The sequence below is a fragment of the Podarcis tiliguerta genome (genome assembly GCF_965153285.1).
Source record: "Podarcis tiliguerta genome assembly, chromosome: 13".
Classification (NCBI taxonomy): domain Eukaryota; kingdom Metazoa; phylum Chordata; class Lepidosauria; order Squamata; family Lacertidae; genus Podarcis; species Podarcis tiliguerta.
In genome coordinates, this window is record NC_139546.1 from 17,546,815 (window position 1) to 17,564,840 (window position 18,026).

General features: G+C 45.7%; 1 long non-coding RNA gene across 1 annotated transcript; it reads right to left on the reverse strand.

Annotated features, from left to right (window-relative positions):
- Window positions 1-282: 282 nt before the first annotated feature.
- On the reverse strand, window positions 283-16,809 carry LOC310661817. The gene is made up of 3 exons (XR_014504129.1): window positions 16,608-16,809; window positions 7,661-7,895; window positions 283-3,615 (listed from the first exon to the last, which is right to left on the reverse strand). It is a non-coding gene; the product is annotated as an uncharacterized lncRNA (long non-coding RNA).
- Window positions 16,810-18,026: the final 1,217 nt, after the last annotated feature.

Sequence of the window (18,026 nt, forward strand, 5' to 3'; positions counted from 1 at the left end):
GCACAGGGGCCCTAACTTTTATGTCACCCAGTGATGCTAAACATGCTGACAATTTTGATTGCTTTGTGTTTCTCATTTTCCCAATCTTTTAAGTTCCAAGTCCTCCCCACTTCCACATCACTTTGCATTTTTATTTTATTTTTTTAATCCTCCTGGTGTGAATTTCTCCTAATATCCACATTTCTGTATGCACTTCTGCCTAACATAACAGAGTTTTGCAAAGCAGTTTCCCTAATATAATGCATTTTTGTATGTCATTTTCACACGGACACAAACACACACTTCATTTTTCTATGCATTTATTGAATAGCAAACTCTGGATTTTGAAGGCGAACTATATTTTGGTTCACGTTTTTGTTTCGGCAAGTATGAATCTGTGGCTTTTCCCTTTAAATGAGAACTGAACCCAATCCCCCCCCCATTCCCATTGGCAGCAGAGGATGACTGTGACTAAAAAAACAAGCAGCAGCAAGGGAGCCTAAGTTAGAACAGTCACAATGTGCTTGGAGCAGGGCTGCTATTTAGAGAAGTGGAAATGGAGGCTGCTAGGAAGAGTTCATAGGGGCTTGTCAGCATGGAACGGAAAGGTAAACAGGCCTCAGAGATGCCGTGGGGGGACTGCAATGCTTTGAGCCAAAATGCAGAGACCATTGAAACCCAGTGGCAGTTTTTATCCCACAGTTGGGACCACAGTCCCATGAGGATGGAAACTTCCCCCAAAGCACAGGATCATGCCAAAGGGACTGGCAAATCCTGCATATTATTCTGCTTTTTGAGAGTGATCGCCCTGCCAGCATTTGCAGAATGATGTCCGCTAAGAGTACGACTGGCGCCAACGCTACAATCATTTCGGAGCCGGGTCAGATTTTATTTAATTAACCAGGCATTTTCATATTAAAGCTGTTCTTCAGTCTGCTCCACTTGTTTTTCATAGAGCAGGGGTGGGGACCGTGTGACCCCCCCCTCCAAGGTTGCTAGGCAACAACTCCCATCATTCCTGAAGACTGGTGATGGTTGGCTGCGGCTGAGGCAAGTTGGAAGTCCAGCAACACCTAGAAGGCCACAGGTGTCCCACTGCTGGTGTAGATGGGAGGATGGCTAAAATCTGTTTGAAAAATAAAATAATACTCTTCGGCCCCGATGCCCTGGGATTCAGCTCCACACTGCCTCTATAAACATGGAAGCTTCATTTAACGATCATGGCCAAGAGTGGCCAAGTAGCCTTTTCCTTGGCCAAGAGTGGCCAAGTAGCCTTTTCCTTCATGAATTTGCCCAACCACTTTTAAAGCCACATAGGCCAGTGGCCATCGCCGCTTCTTGAATTCCACCAATCGGGGATGAGGAAGCTGTGGCCTCCGAGGTGTTGGCGGGACTTCAACTCCCATCAGCCCCAGCAAGCAGGGCTAATGGCAATGGATTGTGGGAGATGTGCAGACCGGCATAAGTTACCCCGACCCCAAATGATGCATTTTGTGAAGAAATGTTTCTTTGTGGTGAAGTAGTCCTGAATCGGTGGCCAAGCCATGCCGCTGGGCGACCTTGAGCCCTAAGAATAACGAGAGAGAAAAGCGTATCCCCAACCCACTTAATCCAGAGTTTGCATAATAAAACCTTTCTTTCCCTGCACACACACACAATCCTTTACATCTCTTCTCAGTGCTTTATTTCTGGGGAGACACAAGAGTACACGTACCACTAAAATTTTTGTGAATCTTTGTACTTTTGTCCATTTGCTGTCTTTATTTTTCCCGATTTGAACTATCAAATGGTGATTTTCTTGAGTCAAAATGAGAGCACCCCTAAATTTTATTTTATTTTTTTTAAAAAAGGCACTGGTTCTCCTCAAGAAGCTGACTTGAGTGTCATGAAAGGGCAGAAAATTGTTCTGTTTATTTAATTTTATTGTTGTTGGTTTTTTTTTTTACTGCCAGAGAGGCATGCGTGACGTCTTCTGCCTCAGCCGCCAAAATGACTTGGCTGGCCTTGAGTACGAGGCACCTTGACTTTGTAGGTGGCGCAGTTCGGTTTTTCCGCCTCAGGCGGCGAAATGTCTTGGACGACTCTTATACCTTGCCATCTTGCAGTGCCATCTTTCCCATCCCACACTCCTGGTTTTATGCCTGGCTGCATTTCCCCTCCAGCTTCCCCCACAGAGGGAGAGCGCTTCTCCCACCCTGCCATAGACTTGCAGCCACTAACAAAACAGGCTGTCACAAACACCTTCTCCAGTCGCCCCATTCCTAGTTACTCACTGCCCTCTCTCTAACCCCGGTTGCATCCGCACTGTTATACCTCTTTTAACAATCATGGCTGCCCCCCCAAAGGATTCTGGGAACGGTCATCTGTTACGGCTGCTGAGAGCTGCTAGGCCACCCTATTCCCCTCAAAGAGCTACTATTACTAGAATTCACTGGGAAGAGGGATTGATGGCTATGCCACACTAGAAATGGTACCTCTTTGAGAGAAAAAGGAGTCTCCTAATAAGCTCTCAGCATGCTTAACAATCTATAGTTCCCAGGATTCCTTGGGGGAAGCCATAATGGCTAAAAGTGGCACCATAGCACTTTAAATGGCGAGATCCAGATGTGGTCTGTGATTGTGTTTCATATCCTGCTAGAGTCCCCAGCGCCGCTCCACTTCTCCCTCCCAAAACCAGTCTGCAAAAAAATGACAATCCTTCCGATCATGTGGAGAACAATTTTTAATTTGGCCAGCCAATAATAATATTATTAATTGTTGTTGTTGTTGTTAATTTATTTATACCCTGCCCATCTGGCTGAGTTTCCCCAGCCACTCTGGATGGCTTCCAATTGTTAAAAACAATACAGCATTAAATATCAAAAACGTCCCTAAACAGGGCTGCCTTCAGATGTCTTTTAAAGATAAGACAGCTACTTATTTCCTTCACATCTGAAGGGAGGGCGTTCCACAGGGCGGGCGCCACTACCAAGAACGCCCTCAGAAAAAGAATTTGTGTGAAGCTAGGAAGAGATGGTTTCCTTTGGCTAAGGCTGGGCTTAGCAGGCAAGGTCCCTATTATTATTATTATTATTATTATTATTATTATTATCATTTTGTGCCCAGAGTGGGGAGAGGGTCACATTTGGAAATCGCATTACCTGTCATGGGTACCACAAAATTTCACAGAAGAAAAAGTGCCAACGCAAATAAAAAATTGGCAAGGCTCCTATACCCCTTTCCCCCACAAAAATCCAGAAGGCAAAACAAAAAAACAAAATAGGCAACTCTCCAAGATAAGGACAGGAGGCCTTGATAGGCTCTAAAGATGTCTGAGGATGACACGTTGGTAACCCCATCAGCAGAGCCAGTGGTTATGAGTGAGCGCAGGGAGATGATGAGGCCGCCTGGCTTTCAGAGCTGGTTGAAGGGAAGATGGTGCTGGAAGATGCTGGCTTAGAGCTGTCATCAGAGTTGGGGAGGGAAGACTCCAAAGAGGACTGTGTCTCTGCACCACCCTCCCTTCCATCCTCTGTACCAGTGGGGGGGACACATTTGGCACTGGTACAAGGGTTGGGAGAGAGGGGGGGCGAGGGTTTTGCACACTCCCTTCCTTGTGCGGTGGGTGGGAAGAGATGTCCGTCCGCGTGTAATGAGCTGTAGGGGGTTTATAAAAAGAGAGAGAAGAGTTGAGTGTGGTTAGCAAAGTCTGGGCTGCAAGAGAGTAGCTGCAAGGACAAAACGGAAGAGGCAGAAAATGGCAAGCACTCTTCAAATGCCAACAATCCCGTGGCCCTCCAAATGTTGTTGGGCTACAACTCCCACTGTCCCTAATGCTGGCTGGGGCTGATGGGAGTCCAACAGCATGTGGAGGCTTCCATAGCTCTAGTTACAGGTAGGTAGCTGTGTTGGTCTGCCATAGTCGAAACAAACAAACAAATTCCTTCCAGTAGCACCTTAGAGACCAACTAAGTTTGTTATTGGTATGAGCTTTTGTGTGCATGCACACCTGAAGAAGGTATCTGAAGAAGTGTGCATGCACACAAAAGCTCATACCAATAACAAACTTAGTTGGTCTCTAAGGTGCTACTGGAAATATTTTTTGTTTTTGTTTTGAGCATGTGGAGGGTCTATTATTATTATTATTATTATTATTATTATTATTATTATTACCGGCTCTTCACCCTAAGGTCCCAGGGCAGGTTACAACCAATAAAGCACCATATTAAAAGAGTTCAAAACAATTTACAATCACAGAAATAAGGTGGGTCCTAAATATCTAAAGCCAGGTTAAAGAGGTGTGTCTTCAGCATTTGCTGAACGGTTGTGCATTGGAGAAGCCGGGCACACCTCTTTTGGGAGGATTGCCACAGAGAAGGCTCTCTCCCAGGCTTGTTGCTGCCACCCCGAGTTTCTGAGACAAGCAAGGGAGACCCCTCTATCGATCTTAACACCTTAGGGGGGTCTGTATTGGGAGTTGGTCTTTCAGGTATTTGGGGCCAGTCTTGGCTTACAGTATTGGACCTAGGACTGGAGAGGCCCGGATTCAAATCCTGACTCAGGCGTGAGGGTCACTGGCTGACCAGGGTCAAGCCGCTTCTGGACTTCATCCGAACCACTCATTCAGATGACCACCACACACGTGTTACCTAACCTCGCAGTGTCCCTCTATTAAAAGGACGGCTGGGTTTCCTCCACCGAAGGCCTTCACCAAAGGTCAGCGAAGTGTGATGAACTTGGCACAGATGTAATATGGGTAACACTGAGGGGGAAACCGCAAGGTTTCTGTATGAGGTCGGATCGTTTCGCCACAGAGGCGTTGAAATTTGGCTCTGAGGGCCAACTCTGTTATTCCAAGAGGATTCTGGGTGAAGGAGATGGACCAGGCGGGGAATGAGAGGAGAATAAGTGTTTGGGACGTCTTCAGCCGAAACCCTCCTTGATCCAAAATCTCCTGAAGGGCTCACACCGCAATTCAAATCTTAAAGGGTGTGTGTACGAGAGAGCGAGAGAGAGTGTGCAGTTATGCAAAACTGTCTCTATCTCTAGATCTCTGTGTAACCTGGCACTTGGCTGCAAGCACCAGGTGTTTCCTTTAGGGCTACTAAGAGCATATCAGGCGAGGCTTTTGTTTTTTGATTTTTTTCAAAAAACAACAACACCCAGTTTGGAAGATAACTGAAGCACCATCTACCTTCAAGGTGGAGGAACTGAAAGGAAGTTTGTGAGTTATAAATTTGGCAAGAAGAAAGAGAAAGCAGCTCTGCGATTCTGCTTTATTTTTTAATATCGTGCGCTAGGAGCGCTGCTGCAGTCGCCACTTTGGGTTGGAAGCTGTTTGCCTATATATTGCTTATCATGCTTCTTGCGTGTGGTGCTGCAAGGCAGGTCACGGTTTCTTAAAAGAACATTATTGTTATTATTAGTGCTATTTTTCTAGAGAAAGAGGTGCCAGAACTCACCATGAGCACCTCCCTTGTTCTCTTATGATAGCAATGGAGCTCAACTGAGAGGTGCTGGAGCTGAGTTCTGCTGAGTCCTGATTATTATTATTATTAATTAAATTTATATACCGCCGTTCATGATAAGACCCCACGGCGGTTCACAGAATAATCAGGGCAGGTTCACAGAATAAAATCACAACAAAATAACCAAAGCTAATGAACATTTAAAAATAAACCACACAAATTAGTAAAGGATCCAAAAAGTCAGATTAAGAACAACATGCTTCAATTAAGTTTGTGGGTTTTTTTAACAACTGTTAAATGCCCAGGCAAAAACTAAGCAGGTTTTTTAAAAATGCTGGTGCTTAAATGCTAAGGAAGTAGGTTGTTCTCTGCCTATCTGTGCAGCAACAGGCTTTTAAAAATCATGAAGATTTCTTCCCTGCAAGAAACTGGCCCTGCACCCTAGAATGCTATGCTGCCCAGAGGAACATGAAACTGTATATGTATTCAATAAGATTCAAAAAGTTATTAAAAATATTTAATAGAAATAAACCAGTTCAAATTACAGTAAAAACAAAAGCAGATGAAATTAAGACAATTCATATTGGCCCATAAAACCAAAAAGGAGGCTAAAACAACTTAGCATAAAAACAAAGAGTTTTGCCCATATTAACAACTTTGCGGTTTTTGTTTTTTTAAAAAGATATTAGTGGCTCTTTTGAAGTTTAAGAGCTGTTTCTGGGTGGGATTCAGTCACATGCCAGCAATCTCAGGCTGTGCAATTATAGTTGTTAGGGAGTCTTGCTCAGTAAACCTAATACAGTGGTGCCTCGCAAGACGAAAAGAATCCGTTCCGCGAGTCTCTTCGTCTAGCGGTTTTTTCGTCTTGCGAAGCAAGTCCATTAGCGGATTAGCGCTATTAGCGGTTTAGCGGCTATTAAAGGCTTAAGGGATTAGCGGATTAGCTGCTAAAAGGCTATTAGCAGTTTAGTGCCTTAGAAAAAGGGGGTGGGGAGCGGGAAAAAATCGCAGGAACTCGCAAGACATTTTCGTCTTGCGAAGCAAGCCCATAGGAAATTTGTTCTGCGAAGCACCTCCAAAATGGAAAACCCTTTCGTCTAGCGGGTTTTCCGTCTTGCGAGGCATTCGTCTTGCAGGGCACCACTGTACCCCAAAAGATTGGTTTTGCAATAAGCAAGGGATGGGAAGATGCACTGGAAAAGGTGGGGTAACACTTTGACCTCAATGCAAATGAATCAGAATGGCACCCCCCCCCAAAAAAAACAGAACCAGGTTGTCTAGAAGCAGCCTAAGACAGAAGGAACAGACCAAATTTCTGTAGTTCATGGTACTGTAGGAAATAGGTGGATGCTGGTACTATATATGGGATTTTCTTGTGAGGGAGGGGCAGAGTGTCTCTCTTGCAGAAGATAACGGGTCGTTTTCCTCATAGCCATACGCAGAAAAACTTTGTCTTTCTGCCAGATGGGGGAAAGGATTCCAGCCTTGATGGGACTTTGCCAAACGGGACCAGGATATAAAAACTCAAAACATCCCATTTTTAAACAGAAAAAGGATGTGGGGAGGGGGGGCACCAGGATTTTACAAAGCAGGTCTTCCTGCAACCATAAGAATTTCCTGTAAAGTCATGCTCCAGTCCAAGAAATTCACTGTATTTATTGTATTTAAAATGAGTCATCCCCCCTCCCTCCAGTTCTACCATGTAACAGCTTACAGGTTAAAACCCAATTAAAACAAATTAAAATTGATTAATTGTAGGAGTTGAAGGCTGCGGTCAAATACACACTTGATCTAGGAATAAGTTGGCTGAATTCAACAGGACTTTGAGTAAACATGCATAGGATTGTGCTGTACGTATTTAATGACAGTGCAATCTGCGATTTATCTACTCAGAAGCAAGTTCCATTGAGTTTAGGGGGGCTTACTCCCAGGTTAAGCGGCTATAGGATTCCACTGGCTTATTTCCCACATATTCCCCTGATTTCACAGAAAGGACAAATTGCTTCCTTTTAAAGAGGTTTCCTGCCATCTGCAGTTTTTAATAAGCACCGCTGTAAAACAATTTTAGGAGGAAAAACAGAACAAAAAAATCTGCCGTCTGGTTAATTGGGGGCAACCTTTTGGTCGCTAAACATGTTTTGCATTGATAACACCAGTGAAATCAGCCAACCGCACGTGACAGCTCTAGTTGTAATGCGCTTTGCTGTTCAAGAAATACGACAACAAATACTTACGCTCACAGGGAAGTTAAGTGCTCTCCCAAAGAGACAGGCTTAAGTCCAGAACTCTGCTGGGAGGCAGGATAGCCCCAGCTCGAAATCATCTCTGGCAGGTTAGCCTTGCGAAGATGAAGATGCTGCAAATCCCATTTGGGAACTGATCGGCTCTCACGATTTAGGAAATCCTTTCTGAGCTATTCAGCTTAGAGGTGCAGCACCGAAATAAATTCTTGCACTCCCAGCCCTCCGCCTATAATGCAAAGGCAAAGGCTGCATTGGCTAGCATGTAAATTCGAGGTTTGGTTTGAAAAAAACAACCACCACTTTCCACCCCGCATTAGAAACGGTAGCGCATGTACACAAATAGATCCGAAGGCTTGCCTCTAGTGAGCTCGCGGCAAAGGTGAGATTTGAAATGAGGTCTCCTCTGCTCAGTCTCAGCCACTATGCTGCACCGCACAGCTGTGGCGCATGTAAGAAAATGCTTTGCAAGCATAATAGCTCTATGCACACGGGTCCCGAGTCTTGGATTGCCTACACCAAGAGCAGCCAAAGTCGTTGATGGACTCCAGCTCCCATCAGCACCAGCCAGCACAGACAATGGGCATGGAGGATAGACTCTGAAGCAGAGCTTAATCTCAAGGTTGTGGGTTCGAGCCCCATCTTGGGCAAAAGATTTCTGTATTGCAGGGGGTTGGACTGGATGATCCTGAGGGTCCCTTCCAATTGCACAGTTCTATGGGCACAGTTCTGCCCATCACTTGCTATCTGTCCCTCTTAACTGGAGATTTATTTGTTGTAGTTATTATTACTTTTACCCCGTGATCCTCTGAGGAGGTCAGCATGCATACACGCTTCTTCCACCACCATCCCTTTTCACAGCTGTCAACTTTTCCCTTTTCTTGCAAGGAATCCTATTCGGAATAAGGGATTTTTCCTTTAAAAAAAGGGAAACGTTGACAGCTATGTCCCTTTTCTTGCATTTAATCCTCACAACAACCCTGTGAGGGAGGTCGGGCTGAGAGACAGGGTCAGGCCCAAGGCTACCTAGCAAGCGTGACGGCCAAGTGGGGGTCTGAACCTGAATCTCCCTGGTCCTAATCCAAACGCTCTGCCCACTATACCACACTGCCAGGGAGTTGAGCTGCATGGCACGTACCCTGCGACTGAGCTAGGAACCCTGTACTCATGGCATGGATCTGCACTGGCATTCACCCTGTACATGGGACCCTCTGGGTCCAGCCCCACAGCCAAAATGGGTCGGGAATTGGATGCAAGCCAGTGGCAGCAACTGGTTGGAGCTTTTAAGTTTGGGCAGGCCGAGGGGAAAGGAGGTTTATAAAATTTTGCGTAGCACGGAGGACGGACAGGACAGGGAGAGCCAAGGTGGCGCCTCTGATATGCTGCAGGGCTCCAGCTTGTGAGGAAGGAGGGGTGCCCAAGACAGTGTTTCCTGAGGTTGCCAAACATACACACTTCAGTAGAGGGGAAGCAGGCAGAAGGTCTAAACCAGGGTTTCCCAAACTTGGGCCGCCAGCTGTTTTGGGACTACAAATCCCATCATCCCTAACCGCTGGTCCCGATAGCTAGGGATGATGGGAGTTGTAGTCCCAAAACAGCTGGCGGCCCAAGTTTGGGAAACCCTAAACAGAATGCAAAATAAGGCCAAGCACTGCGGCGCTACGACTGAACTAATCCTAGCCTATTCACTACATTTGCCCAAGTTCGGTATCCTAGAACTGCAGAATTGGAAGGGACCACAGGGGTCATCTGGTCAACCCTCTGCAATGCAGGTTTCAGACATGGGTCCCTCCCAGCCCTACCTGGAGATACCAGGGATTGAACCCGAGGCCTTCTGCATGCAAGGCAGATAGATGTGCTTTTTGGACAGTTGGGACATACCCTGCTTCTGGGTTTCTTGCAAACGCACCCTTTCAACTCTCCAATTCAGAGGTTAGCGACAAGATGGAAGACTTTGGCTGTCTGTCTGCCTCTCTCTGTGTCTCTCAATTTCTCTCTCTCTCTCGCATACACAACCATTGTTGAAGATGGGGAAGATAGCGATGTGCTAACCTGCCCTTCCTCCACGCTTTGCGGCTCCCCACAGCTTATTTTTAGCAATGCACACAAGGTGTAAGCAAAATGTCTGTGTGTGTGTGTGTGTGTGTGTGTGTATTTGTGTGTTGCAAACACAGGTTGTGCAGCAGGGCCCTGAACAATTGCTATTTGCCTCCTTCCCCCAACCTCAACCACAGAGCACCATTTGCTTAAACACACATGCTTGGCTGGCCAGGGGCAGAACAGACCTGACCTCGAAGTGCTGTCAGGACCAACAGGAAAAGGAAGACAGGGGTGGGTGATTGGGTGGGATGGATGACAACCCTTCCCCACTGCATTTCACAGAAATTGTAGAGTTGGCAGGGACCCTGAGATTCATCTAGTCCAAGCCCCTGAAATGCAGGAATATGACGCTGTCCCATACGGGAGTCGAACCTGCAACCATGGCGTTATCAGCAGCATGCTCTAACCAGCTGAGCTATCCCCTCTCCCTCTCCCCCAAGCCGCACAACTCCAATGATTGGGGGTGGGGTATATGGGCATGCCTCCCCCAGTTCTACTGCAAGTTTAACAGCCACTTAGGGGTGAAAAGGGTGGCTCCAATCAAAATGGAAGCTCCCCAGCATCAGTTCAAAGTGAAAAAAAGAAAGTCAGGAGGCCCAGTCACAGGACTTCAGCATCTCCTCTGCGTCAGACCCCAGAAGCTAGTTTGCGCTGCCGATTTCAAATCAATACAGACTGATGCACACAGTGTGGATTTGTACAAGACACGCCATCATTGTGTTCCAAGCCAGCCCTCCGGTTTGAAGTTATTGCCAGATATTGTATTTGCTAGAATCTAGGACAGGCACGTGGGTGGCGCTGTGGGTCAAACCACAGAGCCTAGGCCTTGCTGATCAGAAGGTCGGCAGTTCGAATCCCTGCGACGGGGTGAGCTCCCGTTCCTTGGTCCCTGCTCCTGCCAACCTAGCAGTTCGAAAGCACGTCAAAGTGCAAGTAGATAAATAGGTACCACTCCAGCGGGAAGGTAAACGGCATTTCCGTGCGCTGCTCTGGTTCGCCGGCTCCCTCGGCCAATAAAGCGAGATGAGCGCCGCAACCCTAGAGTCGGCCACAACTGGACCTAATGGTCAGGGGTCCCTTTACCTTTACCTTAGGACAGGCATAGGCACACTCGGCCCTCCAGATGTTTTGAGACTACAATTCCCATCATCCCTGACCACTGGTTCTGTTATCTAGGGATGATGGGAGTTGTAGTCCCAAAACATCTGGAGGGCCTGATGTAGGAGATGCTAAGGATGCAGGTGAGAGAGAGCAAGGAAGAGACAGGAAAGGTTGGACAGAGATGGAGACACTAGGCAGATACGGATGAGGGATGGGGAGGGCATTGCCCTTCACATGTTGCTGGACTCCAACTCCCATTAGCCCCAGCCAGCATGATGGGAATTGTAGTCCAAGAACAAGGTCTCCGCTAATGAAAGCGTAATGCTGGTGGTCAACAAAAGAGGTTTAAAGACTGTCTCAAGGCAAATCTAAAAAAAAAAAGTAGTATAAACACTGACAACTGGGAAACACTGGCTTGCGAGTGCTCCAGTTGGAGAACAGCCTTTACCAAAGGTGTCGTGGGCTTTGTAGACACTCGAACACAAGGGAGAAACGTGCTAAGAGGAAGGCACGCTTGGCAAATCCACACTGTGATCAACTCTCGCCTGGAAACCAATGTCCCCACTGTGGAAAGACGTGTGGATCCAGAATTGGCCTGTCACTTACAGTCACTTAGAGACTCATTGCTAAAACTGTGTTTATGGAAGGCAATCTTACTCGGCTACGAGGGATCGCCAAAGAAGAAGACACAGACACTCCCTAAAGAGAGCACAGGAAAGTGAACAAAGCAAAGAAGTCAGGTGCAGTTCTATGGTTCCTACACTAAGCTGCTCCAGCAAGGGATAACTTGACTTTTGTTGCCCGTGAGTAGACTGGGAATTATTCCTTGGTTGGTTGCAGATAATAAGGCCCTTCCCATGCCGTTTAAAGTAGAAAACACCACCACCACTAGAATTTTATCCTTGCCACAGCATTTGCACCAGCCCCAGTCTTGCGGCAGCTACTCATGTTGGTCTCTTTCCCACCCCTGCTCCCAGTCAACGGAGACATGCAACGCATCCCTGGGAGGTTGTATGATGTGGAGCAGCCTTCACTCAAAAGGAAGGGAAAGGATAAAATGGGACAAGGTAGGGATTAGTCGGAGACACAGGGCCTAAAGAGATGGAGCCAGGATGAGCCCTAACAGGCGTGGGAAACCATGGGCCCTCCAGGTGTGGCTGAACTACAACTCCCATGATTCCTGGCCTTGCCTGCTGGGGTTGATGGGAGCTTCAAAACGAAAAACCAAAACTTTTCTTATTTCGATCAAAGCAGCGATACTGGAGAAGGGGGTATTAACCTCTTCCCACCCCACCCCACCCACAATTTTCCTAAAATGAATTACACTCCTAAACCTGGTATTAGCCTTGCTAGGGGTAATTAATACTGAACAAACACACAAATAGTTTAATTATACAGGAACCCATATCATTCTTACATCATTTTCCTCTGTGAGGATAATAGATCATGGAAGGGAGTGATTTAGAGCAGGAAAATAGAATGTGGGGGGGGGGGACAGATGCTTTTTAAAAAGTAAAACAAACTGGGGGAAAGAGAGATTAAGGATTTTTTAAACATTTAAATAAGTTTTTTTTATTTAAATCGGATTTTTAAAATAAAATGCTTTCTAAAGATAGTTATCTATTTAAGTTACATTATAGTCCAAAGGCTATTAATCAGGAAATAAGGATTTGTTTTAAGTTTTTCATATGTGCTAAAACTCAGTCTAAGTTTTGTTGTTGTTTTTTAAAAACGTTTAACCACATCAGTTAACAAACATGGATACATATGCTATGTTGTTATTGTTTTAGTTAAATAAATTGTTTAAATTGTTATTAAGGAAATGATTATTCTTCTCCTTCCAATAAAGTACAGCAGAAAAGTTGTCCAAATATAAACAGTTAACTTATTAAACCTAACCATAATTCCATAATTATCTGTCTATGTTTTTCTAATAGTATAACCAAATCAGTAATTTTTGATATAAAAGTAAAAACTACTCTGAAAATTTATTATTCCAAAAATGAAACCTTCATCTGGTTGGAAATATTAAGATTATACCAGCAAGAATGAATCTTTCTGTAAAAAAAAAAGATTTAAATCAAGTCTTACTAAATCAAATCCACCCAGTCCCCATCCCAGTCTTAAATTATACCCACCTATTTTGGGGGAGAGAAATGGAACTGATTATTTGGGGATGGAAAGGGGAAAGAGCACAAGAGTTTTGAAGCTAGAAGAAGAAGAGTTTGGATTTGATATCCCGCTTTATCACTACCTGAAGGAGTCTCAAAGTGGCTAACATTCTCCCTTCCCTTCCTCCCCCACAACAAACACTCTGTGAGGTGAGTGAGGCTGAGAGACTGCAGAGAAGTGTGACCAGCCCAAGGTCACCCAGCGGCTGCATGTGGAGGAGCAGAGACACGAACCCGGTTCACCAGATTACAAGTCCACGGCTCTTAACCACTACACCACACTGGCTAGATGACGACTTAAGGACTGATGCTGCATCAGAACCAAGGCAGCCTGCCTGCCTGCTGCTATTCTCTGCTCCCTCACCTATGTACCACAAAAACCCTACAGGCATTCAGCACTCTCCCCTTGCAAGGAAACAGACTTTGAACTTCCTAGCTCTTGAGGAAGTGGGGTGCTCAGCACAACGATTGCTGGATGTTAAGCGATGATTTTCTCTCTCTCTCTCTCTTTTTAATGTGGCTCGGCAATTTACCATGTTGAAGAAACAGGTTTCTAAATGAGTCGTCTCTGTTGCCATAGAGCAAGCTGTGTGAGAAATATCTGGCAGAACTATCCCAACCAGAATTTGGCAAACCTGTGTGCATTTCTCCAGCAATTAGAGAACACACTGTTTTTTGGGATCCATCTAGTGGTCCATCCAGATATGTCTTCGAGACTTATGATTTTTAAAGCTTCCAAAATCTGCAGAGTCTAGAAAATTCTTAGATCTCCTTCACCAGGAAGGAAACAGGGGGTGGGGTGTCCTTTTAGGTAAATTTATGTGAACATTATTTTTCAGCTGCTGGAATCTATACTGCTGTTTTATTTCGTTAACTGCCCTGTGTTTTCAATTGATTTATTTTTTTTGTACTGGTGGCAATTAAATGATCTAGCTTTCTTTTTAATTGTGTTTTTATGCTATTTCAGCTACCTTGTAAGCCCAGAAGATGGTCTGAAAATAAGTCCATTGAGCCATCAAATATTATATCTATATCCCAGCCTTCCTTAAACAAGCTCAGGGAACGGGGCATACTATAATAATAATAATAATTTATTATTTATACCCTGCCCATCTGGCTGAGTCTCCCCAGCCACTCTGGGTGGCTTCCAATCAGGTGTTAAAAACAATACAGCATCAATTTTAAAAACTTCCCTAAACAAGGCACACATGGCTCTCCCCACCAATTCCATCCTCACAACAACCAATGTGAGGCGAACTAGGCTGAAAGTTTGCGATTGGCTCAAAATCGCACAACAGACATCACAGCAGAGTAGGTCTGGTGCCTTCAACAGTAATTTAGCAAGTGACACTTTTCATAGGGTAAAGAGGAGTGTATCGGGGAAAACAATACCTGATAGGTTTTGGTACATCAGGCTGCCGTCGGAGTCACAGGAGCAAGGCCAGAGGCGAAAGGTGGCAACGCTAGCCATCATCTATGGCTCAGGTCCTAGACAGGGGGCAATCATCACTGCAGCTCCCAAACTTTACATCACAGTTCAAGGGAGTCGCAAGGAAAGGCAGCACAATTCGAATGCAGAGCAGGGTTTCCCAAACTTGGGTCTCCCACTGTTTTTGGACTACAACTCCCATCGTCCCTAGCTTGCAGGACCAGTGGTTAGGGATGATAGGAATTGTAGTCCCAAAACTGCTGGAAGACCACCCCCCCCAGCACTGAGGAGCAGCTTGTTACACCCACACCGTAAACAGAAACGTACACTTCATCTTCCCCCACAGAATCCGGGGACTGTGGAGCTACATTTCCCAGAAACCCCAGCAAACAAGAGTTCCCAGAATTCTTTGGGGTGGGTAGGTGGGAAGCTAAATGGGCAACAGATGTGCTCTAAATGTCTGGTGTGCAAGGAGAAGGATCTAGTCCAGGGTTTCCCAAACTGGGGTCTTCAGTTGCTTTTTGAACTACAACTCCCATTATCCCTGGCTAGCAGGACCAGTCGTCGGGGATGCTAGGAATTGTAGTCCAAAAAATAAATACATGTATTCAGTACATTTGTGCAAATAATATATTGTGCTTGCATGGGAGGCAGACAATAGAGTCCTGTAGCAAAAGTGTCCAGAGACTACAGCATGCTTCTGGTGCTTGAGAAGCTCCCATTCCAGGGCTTATTTGCAGCTGTGCAAGCGGTGAGACATGCACAGAGCTGCTCTGTGCTTCAGCATTTGCCAGAGCAAAGGGAAAAGCTGGAGCCAGAGTGGAAGGGGAAGCCCACTCGCTGGCAAAGCTCCTTCACCCACTAGTAATGGCAAGGTCAAGGTGGATGCCCACAGAGCTCAAATGGCAGAGAGCAAAAGCACTGGTGCAGTGCTATTCTGAAGCTGTAGCTCAGTGAGAATGACTCTGGCCCGAAATCCTGGAGAACTGGCTGTCAGTGAATGTACTGGTCATATACTGAGTTAGATGGACCAATCATGGTCTGAATGAGTACAGTGGTACCTCAGGTTACATACGCTTCAGGTTACAGACTCCGCTAACCCAGAAATAGTGCTTCAGGTTAAGAACTTTGCTTCAGGATGAGAACAGAAATCGGGCTCCGGCGGTGCGGTAGCAGCGGGAGGCCCCATTAGCTAAAGTGGTGCTTCAGGTTAAGAACAGTTTCAGGTTAAGAACGGACCTCCGGAACGAATTAAGTACTTAACCCGAGGTACCACTGTATAAGGCAATTTCTTATGCTCCTGTGCAGTAGGACAGGGCTGGACAGCCACACCCCAAAGCCCAAAACTGGAGTGGATTATGCCTGACCATCTGAAAATGAAAATGGGACTTCCAGCTTTCACCCAACTGCCTGGCTTTGGGGAGCCTTTTGCAGAATTTGAAATTCCATGTTCGGTATCAGTCGTTGGGGATGCTAGGAACTGCAATCCAAAACAACAACTGGAGAGAGACCCAAGTTTGGGAAACCCTGATTTAAAGGCTGTGCAAGCTTCCCCTGCCATTGAGACCCACTGGGGTAATAAGGTGCTGCTGCAAAGGTGCAACCCTAGAGCCCCTTTTTAAAAAGTTTTTTATTAACAATTTCAATATAACAAAATATCAAAACAAATTGGAAAATTAATAAACGCTCTAACAAAAAAATTATATCAAAACATATCATATTCATTATTTCCCCCTTTTTTCCCCACCTCCCCATCAAACCCTCCCTTCCCCCCCCCCTCAGCTCCTCTCTCTGATTTCTTAACACATATTATTCTCTGCATACTGTAAAACTGTATAAATCCTTGTATTATCTGTCTGCTATGTTAACAACCGATAAATCTGTGTATGCTTCTTCAAAACCTGCCAAGGAGTCCAATTCATTGACTGACCCTAGAGCACCTTTTCAATGAGGGAAGGAAGTTTCCTCGAGCGCAGCAACAGGTTTTACTTCTGAGAAGGCAGAGAGAGAACTGAAGGCACCATGGAGGGGACATATACCCCACCCAACGTCCTGGGCAAGAGGGGAAAGCAGCCAGTCCAAGCCCCCCAGCCCACCCGCCAAGCCCCCCAGCCCACTCCTCCCCTCCAGCTCCTCTTACCCTTCCTGCCTCCTCCAGCCTTTTGGCAGAGCTTCTCCCGCATGGCAGCAAGGCTGCGAGGCTCAGCCCTTTAAAGCCCGCTTCCCCGCCCGCCCCGAGCTCCTCTGCCCTCTACCCCACCCCGGGGTGGCGGGATGGGGTGGGGCGGGAAGCCGTGTCCTGCAGGGCTTCCTGTTGGGGGGGAAGTGAGCTCAGAAACCCACTGATGAAAGGCTCCCGCTTCAGCTGGTAAACAGGAAACAGCAGCTGGGGAGGGGGAGCCAAGGGGGGGTGAAGGGCAGGGCGGGTTAAGCTGTGTCCTCACAAGGGCAGGGGGTGGGGAGGAGGCCCAGGGGTGCCTCTGCCTGCAAACTCCAGGCTCCAGATTTTATTTTATTTTATTTTATTATTTTAAACATGGTGTTTTAATGCTGTCACTAACCCCTGGGATTTTGGGTAGGCAATGAATAATGACAATGGATATGGAGGCAAGCTATTGATTTGGGGGTAGCGGAGGCCATAGCAAAAGTCATACACAAGACAGAATGAAACGACATGGCATGGTTAAAATAATTATTAAAAGCCAGGCATTCCAAAGAATGTTAACTTAGGGTCGCCACAGACATTTCTCCTTGAAAAGGTGAAAACACTCTGATAAGGTTGGTTTATGGAAAGTGTTTTTGTTGGATGTTATGTTTTAGAGGACGAAGTGACTAATGTTTATATATAGCAGATAAATGAAGAATCAGAAGTTCTTTAATTTTTGTGTTTTTTCTATTCTCTCTTTTAAGTTCTTTTCTATCTCTTTCTTCGTATCGTTTCTCTTTTTCTCTTCGTCCTCCTTTTTCTTTCCCCCCATTTCAATGTGTTTTAATTCTATTTAATGTTGGACAAAAAAAAAAGATATTCAGTATTAAATTTTGTATCTGTCTTTATAAACTCTAATAAAATGTATTCAAAAAAAAGGTGAAACACTTTGCTTTTGCAGAGGGGTAGGGACACCTGTCCTCTAACCAAAAGCTAATCTGACACCCAATTGATCTCCCAAATGGGAAATTTAAATCTTTGAACAAGGCTACTCTTACGTCCTTGCAGTTTGGGCAAACCAGAGGGGTAAATTTTCAGGCGCATTGCATGTGGATTGTGACCATTCTCCCCCTCCCCTCTTTGTGTATGTGACTTTTTAAAATTGAAAAAAAGCTGCCTAAGAGGGAATTAGCATGTACACTAATGTGTTCAAAGTGTGTGTATATAATGCAAGTGACATGTAGATGAACACAAAGATGTTAGTTTAAACCAGGCTTCTCCAACTTCCAAGAGACTGTGATCTGTTGTTGTTTAGTCATGTCCGACTCTTCGTGACCCCATGGACCAGAGCACGCCAGGCACTCCTATCTTCCACTGCCTCCCGCAGTTTGGTCAAACTCATGCTGGTAGCTT